The 8,813-nt window shown below is 42.0% G+C and overlaps 1 protein-coding gene across 5 annotated transcripts in view; it reads right to left on the reverse strand.

Annotated features, from left to right (window-relative positions):
- Positions 1-7,066, reverse strand: part of LOC119948816 — a 34,632-nt gene extending 27,566 nt beyond the window's left edge. For 4 of the 5 annotated variants that reach the window (XM_038770317.1, XM_038770318.1, XM_038770313.1 and 1 more), the window contains exon 1: positions 7,004-7,060. The gene's annotated coding sequence lies outside the window, so the exon portion shown is untranslated. Of the gene's footprint in view, positions 1-7,003 lie in introns of all 5 variants that reach the window. The other variant, XM_038770314.1, reaches the window with a different exon arrangement.
- Positions 7,067-8,813: the final 1,747 nt, after the last annotated feature.

The raw sequence follows: 8,813 nt of genomic DNA on the forward strand, positions 1-8,813 counted from the left end.
TCTTCGCTGAGGCTTTAAGAATTCAACTGAGCCAGCCATTTTTATATAGAGTATATCACTATTAAAATTTTGTCATATTAACTTTGCCATTTTCCTGCATGATCTTTATTAAAGGCCTGGACTATTCAAAATAGTAACTGTGATATTTGTTAAGTATTTACTATTTTGCCAGGCTCCTGTACTAAGCGCTGAGGTGGATACGAGCAAATCAGGTTGGACACAGTCCCTGTCCCACAAGGGGCTCATACTCAAGTCTTTTTTTTTTTTAATGGTATTTGTTAAGAGCTTACTATGTGCCAAGCATTGTAGTGAGCGCTGGGATAGATCCAAGGTTGTCAGGCTGGACATAGTCCCTGCCCTGCATAGGGCTCACAGGCACAGAGAAGTGACTTGTCCAAGGTCACACAGCAGACAGGTGGCAGATCCTTCTGACTCCCAAGCTGGTGCTCCATCCATTAGGCCACGCTGTTGGATGAAGGACTAATATTTTTGCTCTGTCCAAACTGTATGATTAAAATACCAAATGAGCCGTAGGAGGAGGATGTTCTATTGTGGATCATGATTCAGACTACGTTTAGATGAACACTTTTTTGCTGTTTGTTTTGGCGGCTTGGGGATTTTTTTTATTTTAAATGGCATTTGTTATGCACTTTATGCCAGGCACTTTAGACTGTGAGCCCACTGTTGGGTAGGGACTGTATATGTTGCCAACTTGTACTTCCCAAGCACTTAGTACAGTGCTCTGCACACAGTAAGCGCTCAATAAATACGATTGATGATATACAAAGTGCTGGGGTAGATACAAGCTAATCAGGATGGACACAGTCCATTTCCCACATGGGGCTAACAGTTTAAGGGGAGGGAGAGTAGGCTTAATTCCCATTTTACAGATGAGGTAACAGAAGTGTGGAGAAGTTAAGTGACTTGCCTTAAGGTCACACGGCAGTTGAGCGTCCAACCGGATTTGCTTGTAACCACCCCAGCACTTAGTGCATATAATAAGTGCTTAACAAATACCACAATTATTATTTTCATTACCCAAGTCAGTCTTGCATAAAACCCCATCCTCAAGTCGGCACAAGCTGATTTAGAGTAGGATGAATCCGTTCATTGCATTGCTGATTTAGAGTAGGACGATGCTGCAACACTTCCCAGTCTCTGCTTTACTGTACCGTACCACAGAATACCTCGTGTTCCTTTTCATCTTCATCACCACTGGTATTTATTGAGCACTTACTGTTTGAGCACCACTGCACTAAACATCTGGGAGAATTCAATGCAACAGAGTTGGTAGACATTCCCCCGGTCCACCATAAAGTTTACAGTCTATCTTGCAACTGTACAGTGTTAAAATTTGTATCAAAGCTCGCTGTGGGCAGGGAACGGGTCTACCAACTCTGTTCATTCAATCGCATTTATTTATTTATTTATTTATTTTATTTTGTCAGTATGTTTGGTTTTGTCTCCCCCTTTTAGACTGTGAGCCCACTGTTGGGTAGGGACTGTCTCTATATGTTGCCAATTTGTACTTCCCAAGCACTTAGTACAGTGCTCTGCACACAGTAAGCGCTCAATAAATACGACTGATGATGATGATGATTTACTGAGCATTTCCTGTGTGCAGAGCACTGTACTAAGCGCTTCGGAAGTACAAGTTGGCAACATACAGCGACGGTCCCTACCCAACAACGGGCTCACAATCTAGAACACTGTACTCTCCCAAGCACTTAGTACAGTGCTCTGCACACAGGAAGCGTTCAAGAAAAATGATTGAGGGACCAAAAAATATTCAGTCACGGTGGGATCTTCAACCTCTACCACTAACCTATCAATTCCCACTGAATCGATGATTACAAATAACAGGACTTTCCCATGACCCTAATTCTTTCAAGAACACAAATACTGCATTAGAGCAGAAATAACAGCATAATTGCAGACAGCACTTGCATCCCACAGAGAAAGCTCAGCAACAGTGCAGATGCAGCAGATCTAATGGAAACTGAATACTGAACAGAAAACAAGAGACCAGAAGCAACAAATCAGCTGAGGGTTCAGATGAGTATTAAACAAAATACCCTTGAAGCGGGATAAAACTCCCTTTGAAGTGGTTCACTGTACTATATAGGAAGCACTGTGCAATTTGCTCAGTAGTGCTTTAATTATTAGACCCAGGCTTGTGTCTAATTCTGTTTCAAAATTTCTTGGAAAGCAAGTCTTATATATATATATATATATATATATACATATGCATATGCATATGTATATATAGTTTCTTTCCCCCAAATCACTTTGGAATAAACCAAGGGTGGCTCCATCTTCCCAAACAGTCATTCTGGTTCATCTTGTTGCTGCAGAGGGTTTTATATGTGCAAACTAGCCTGCCTGTTATAGCTACAACTCAATCAATGGCATTTACTGAGCACTTACTGTATGCAGAGCACTGTACTAAGCGCTTGGGAGAGTACAACGCAATAACAGACACATTTCCTGACCACAAAGACCTTACTCCCTTTGGAGGCAAAGTGAAATGTGGACCTCAAAGCCAAGAGGTGGTAAACAGAGCCAACGATAGGTAGAAAAACAAAATCTACAGCGGGCATTAGGCGCTTACTATGTGCAAAGCAACAGACAACAAAACCAGTAGATGGGTTAGCACAAGTTGGCAACATATAGAGACGGTCCCTACCCAACAGTGGGCTCACAGTCTAGAGTCAATACCATCAGAACAGACAGAATTATGGCTATTGGCATAATAATAATGATGGACTTTATTAAGCACTATGTGCAAAGCAACAGACAACAGAACCAGTAGACAGGTGTCAATACCACCAGAACAGATAGAATTATGGCTATAGGCATAATAATGAGGGCATTTATTAAGTGCTTACTATGTGCAAAGCAACAGACAACAAAGCCAGTAGACAGGTTAGTACTGTGCTCTGCACACAGTAAGTGCTCAATAAATACGATTGAATGAATGAAAGGTGTCAATACCATCAGAACAGATAGAATTATGGCTATAGGCATAATAAAAATAATGGCATTTATTAAGAGCTTACAATGTGCAAAGCAACAGACAACAAAACCAAGAGACAGGTATCAATACCATCAGAAAAGAGAGAATTATGGCTATAGGCATAATAATAATGATGGCATTTATTAAGCGCTTACTATGTGCAAAGCAATAGACAACAAAACCAGTAGAGAGGTATCAATACCATCACAACAGATAGAATTATGGCTATAGGCATAATAATAATAATACTGATGGCATTTATTAAGCGCTTACTATGTGCAAAGCAACAGACATCAAAACCAGTGGACAGATGTCAATACCATCACAACAGATAGAATTATGGCTATAGACATAATAATAATAATATTGATGGCATTTATTAAGCGCTTACTATGTGCAAAGCAATAGACAACAAAACCAGTAGACAGGTGTCAATACCATCAGAACAGAATTATGGCTGTAGACATAATAATAATGATGGCATTTATTAAGCGCTTACTATGTGCAAAGCAACAGACAACAAAACCAGTAGACAGGTATCAATACCATCAGAACAGAGATAATTATGGCTATAGGCATAATAAAAATAATGGCATTTATTAAGCACTTACTATGTGCAAAGCAACAGACATCAAAACCAGTGGATAGGTGTCAATACCATCACAACAGATAGAATTATGGCAATAGACATAATAATAATAATACTGATGGCATTTATTAAGCACTTACTATGTGCAAAGCAACAGACAACAAAACCAGTAGACAGGTGTCAATACCATCAGAACAGAGAGAATTATGGCTATAGGCACAATAATAATGATGGCATTTAATAAGCGCTTACTATGTGCAAAACAATAGACAACAAAACCAGTAGACAGATATCAATACCATCAGAACAGAGAGAATTACGGCTATAGGCATAATAATAATAATAATGATGGCATTTATTAAGCGCTTACTATGTGCAAAGCAACAGACATCAAAACCAGCAGACAGGTGTCAATACCATCACAACAGATAGAATTATGGCTATAGGCATAATAACAATAATGCTGATGGCAATTATTAAGCGCTTATTATGTGCAAAGCAACAGACAACAAAACCAGTAGACAGGTGTCAATACCATCAGAACAGAGGGAATTATGGCTATAGGCACAATAATAATGATGGCGTTTATTAAGCGCTCACTATGTGCAAAGCAATAGACAAGAAAACCAGTAGACAGGTTAGTACAGTGCTCTGCACACAGTAAGCACTCAATAAATACTACTGAATGAATAAATGAATGAAAGGTGTCACTACCATCAGAACAGACAGAATTATGGCTATAGGCATAATAAAAGTAATAATAATAATGGCATTTATTAAGCGCTTACTATGTGGAAAGCAACAGACAACAAAACCAGTAGACAGGTGTCAATACCATCAGAACAGAGAGAATTATGGCTATAGGCATAATAATAATGATGGCATTTACTAAGCACTTACTATGTGCAAAGCAACAGACATAAAAACCAGTAGGCAGGTATCAATACCATCAGAACAGAGAGAATTATGGCTATAGGCACAATAATAATGATGGCGTTTATTAAGCGCTATGTGCAAAGCAATAGACAACAAAACCAGTAGACTGGTTAGTACGGTGCTCTGCACACAGTAAGCGCTCAATAAATACTACTGAATGAATGAATGAAAGGTGTCAATACCATCAGAACAGAGAGAATTATGGCTACAGGCATAAAAAAAATAATGGCACTTATTAAGAGCTTACAATGCGCAAAGCAACAGACAACAAAACCAGTAGACAGGTATCAATACCATCAGAACAGAGAGAATTATGGCTATAGGCATAATAATAATGACGGCATTTCTTAAGCGCTTACTATGTGCAAAGCAACAGACATCAAAACCAGTGGACAGGTGTCAATACCATCACAACAGATAGAATTATGGCTATAGGCATAATAATAATGATGGCATTTATTAAGCGCTTACTATGTGCAAAGCAACAGACATCAAAACCAGTGGACAGGTGTCAATACCATCACAACAGATAGAATTATGGCTATAGGCATAATAATAATAATACTGATGGCATTTATTAAGTGCTTACTATGTGCATAGCAATAGACAACAAAACCAGTAGACAGGTATCACTATCATCAGAACAGAGAGAATTATGGCTATAGGCATAATAATAATGATGGCATTTATTAAGCACTTACTATGTGCAAAGCAACAGACACCAAAACCAGTAGACAGGTGTCAATATCATCAGAACAGAGAGAATTATGGCTACAGGCATAATAAAAATAATGGCATTTATTAAGCACTATGTGCAAAGCAACAGACAACGAAACCAGTAGACAGGTGTCAATACCATCAGAACAGAGTGAATTATGGCTATAGACATAATAAAAATAATGGCATTTATTACGCACTTACTATGTGCAAAGCAACAGACAACAAAACAGTAGACAGGTATCAATACCATCAGAACAGAGAGAATTATGGCTATAGGCACAATAAAAATAACGGCATTTATTAAAAAACAAAATTAGTAGACAGGTGTCAATACCATCAGAACAGAGAGCATTATGGCTATAGGCACAATAATAATGATGGCATTTAAGCGCTTACGATGTGCAAAGCAATAGACAACAGAACCAGTAGACAGGTGTCAATACCATCAGAACAGAGAGAATTATGGCTATAGGCACAATAAAAATAACGGCATTTATTAAAAAACAAAATTAGTAGACAGGCGTCAATACCATCAGAACAGAGAGCATTATGGCTATAGGCACAATAATAATGATGGCATTTAAGCGCTTACGATGTGCAAAGCAATAGACAACAGAACCAGTAGACAGGTGTCAATACCATCAGAACAGAGAGAATTATGGCTATAGGCACAATAAAAATAACGGCATTTACTAAACAACAAAATTAGTGGACAGGTGTCAATACCATCAGAACAGAGAGCATTATGGCTATAGGCACAATAATAATGATGGCATTTAAGCGCTTACAATGTGCAAAGCAACAGACAACAGAACCAGTAGACAGGTGTCAATACCATCAGAACAGAGAGAATTATGGCTATAGGCACAATAAAAATAACGGCATTTACTAAACAACAAAATTAGTAGACAGGTGTCAATACCATCAGAACAGAGAGCATTATGGCTATAGGCACAATAATAATGATGGCATTTAAGCGCTTACCATGTGCAAAGCAACAGACAACAGAACCAGTAGACAGGTGTCAATACCATCAGAACAGAGAGAATTATGGCTATAGGCACAATAAAAATAACGGCATTTACTAAACAACAAAATTAGTAGACAGGTGTCAATACCATCAGAACAGAGAGCATTATGGCTATAGGCACAATAATAATGATGGCATTTAAGCGCTTACAATGTGCAAAGCAACAGACAACAGAACCAGTAGACAGGTGTCAATACCATCAGAACAGAGAGAATTATGGCTATAGGCACAATAAAAATAACGGCATTTACTAAACAACAAAATTAGTAGACAGGTGTCAATACCATCAGAACAGAGAGCATTATGGCTATAGGCACAATAATAATGATGGCATTTAAGCGCTTACAATGTGCAAAGCAACAGACAACAGAACCAGTAGACAGGTGTCAATACCATCAGAACAGAGGGAATTATGGCTATGGGCTCATCATTAATGTTGCCAATTTGTACTTCCCAAGCGCTTAGCACAGTGCTCTGCACATGGCAAGCGCTCAATAAATACGACTGATGATGATGATTAATAAGATAGAGTAGTAAATATGTATAAATGAAAGAAATGGAGTACAAATGGACACCAGTGGTAGGGGGAGGGTAGAAGGAGGGGGGAGAGGGAAAAGGGGGGGGGGTGTCATTCTGGGAAGGCCTCCTGGAGGAGGTGAGGCCTCAGGGGGATGAAGTCCCCCCCCCCACCCCCCACAGCCCCACAGCGCACCGCTCAGTGTTGATCACCTGGGCGCCCCAATGGCTGCAGGCCTCTGGATGCTGCACCGCGCATGCGCCCGCCTTTCCGGAACCGGAAGTCCCTCTGCGCAGGCGCGTGACCCCCCTTCCAGGCTGGGATAGGAGTGCGCCGGCGCGGAACGCCACCTCTCACGTTGTGCCCCGAGGGCGCCTGCGCGGGGCTCTACCTCCGTCCCACCCACGCTGAGGTCGCACTGCGCCGGCGCGAAGCTCTACCACGGGCGAGCGCGCCCCTCAGGGGGCCCGCACTGCGCCGGCGCGGAGCTCCATACTCCGCTCCCCGCCAATAAACAACCCCCGACACGTTCGGGCCGTTATGCGCAGGCGCGGAGCGCTAGTAATCCATCCGACAGGGGGCCCGGGCTGCGCAGGCGCGGAGCCCCATACTCCGCTCCCCGCCAATAAAAATACCCCCGACACGTTCGGGCCGTTATGCGCAGGCGCGGAGCTCTAGTAATCCATCCGATAGGGGGGCCCGGGCTGCGCAGGCGCGGAGCTCCATACTCCGCTCCCCGCCAATAAAAAAACCCCCGACACGTTCGGGCCGTTATGCGCAGGCGCGGAGCTTTAGTAATCCATCCGACAGGGGGCCCGGGCTGCGCAGGCGCGGAACTCCATACTACCCTATACCCTCATCTCCACGCTGGGCCTGTGGACTTCCCAAGCGTTTAGTACAGTGCTCTGCACACAGTAAGCGCTCAGTAAATACGATTGAGTGAATGAATGAATGATGCGCCGGCGCGAAACTCTAACAACACACACACACACACACACACACACACACACACTCTTTGTTTCTTCCGCCTCCTCCCTACCACCCGCCCCAATCAATCAATCAATCGTATTTATTGAGCGCTTACTATGTGCAGAGCACTGTACTAAGCGCTTGGGAAGTCCAAGTTGGCAACGTATAGAGACAGTCCCTACCCAACAGTGGGCTTACAGTCTAAAAGAGAAGCAGCATGGCTCAGTGGAAAGAGCATGGGCTTTGGAGTCAGAGGTCATGGGTTCGAATCCTGACTCAGCCACATGTCTGCTGTGTGACCTCGGGCAAGTCACTTCACTTCTCTGGGCCTCAGTTACCTCATCTGTAAAATGGGGGTGAAGACTGTGAGCCCCACGTGGGACAGCCTGATCACTTTGTAACCCCCCCCCCCAGCGCTTAGAACAGTGCTTTGCAGGTAGTAAGCGCTTAACAAATGCCAACATTATTATTATCATTATTATTATTAAAAGAAGCAGCATGGCTCAGTGGAAAAGAGCCCGGGCTTTGGAGTCAGAGGTCATGAGTTCAAATCCCAACTCGGCCAATTGTCAGCTGTGTGACTTTGGGCAAGGCACTTAACTTCTTTGTGCCTCAGTTCCCTCATCTGTAAAATGGGGATTAAGACTGTGAGCCCCACGTGGGACAACCTGGTCACCTTGTAACCTCCTCAGCACTTAGAACAGTGCTTTGCACATAGTAAGTGTTTAATAAATGCCATCATTATTATTGTTATTATTAAAAGGGGGAGACAGAGAATAAAACCATACTAACAAAATAAAATAGAACTGATATTTACTAGTAAAATAAATAAATAAACAGTGGGCCCGGACTATTTGAGGAGAGGAGTACCCACATGGTAAAATTGGATCTCATCTGGAATTGCTTTAATACTGACAAATGCACGCATGTACACAAACCCCAGTATGGGCTCTGGTACTTTAAGGAATTCTGAATTGTGTTACATGCAAAAATTAGGTAGTTTGGGATGGTGGGTGATTCAAGGATATTGCATGAC

Source organism: Tachyglossus aculeatus, chromosome X3, assembly GCF_015852505.1.
Source record: "Tachyglossus aculeatus isolate mTacAcu1 chromosome X3, mTacAcu1.pri, whole genome shotgun sequence".
Lineage (NCBI taxonomy): Eukaryota > Metazoa > Chordata > Mammalia > Monotremata > Tachyglossidae > Tachyglossus > Tachyglossus aculeatus.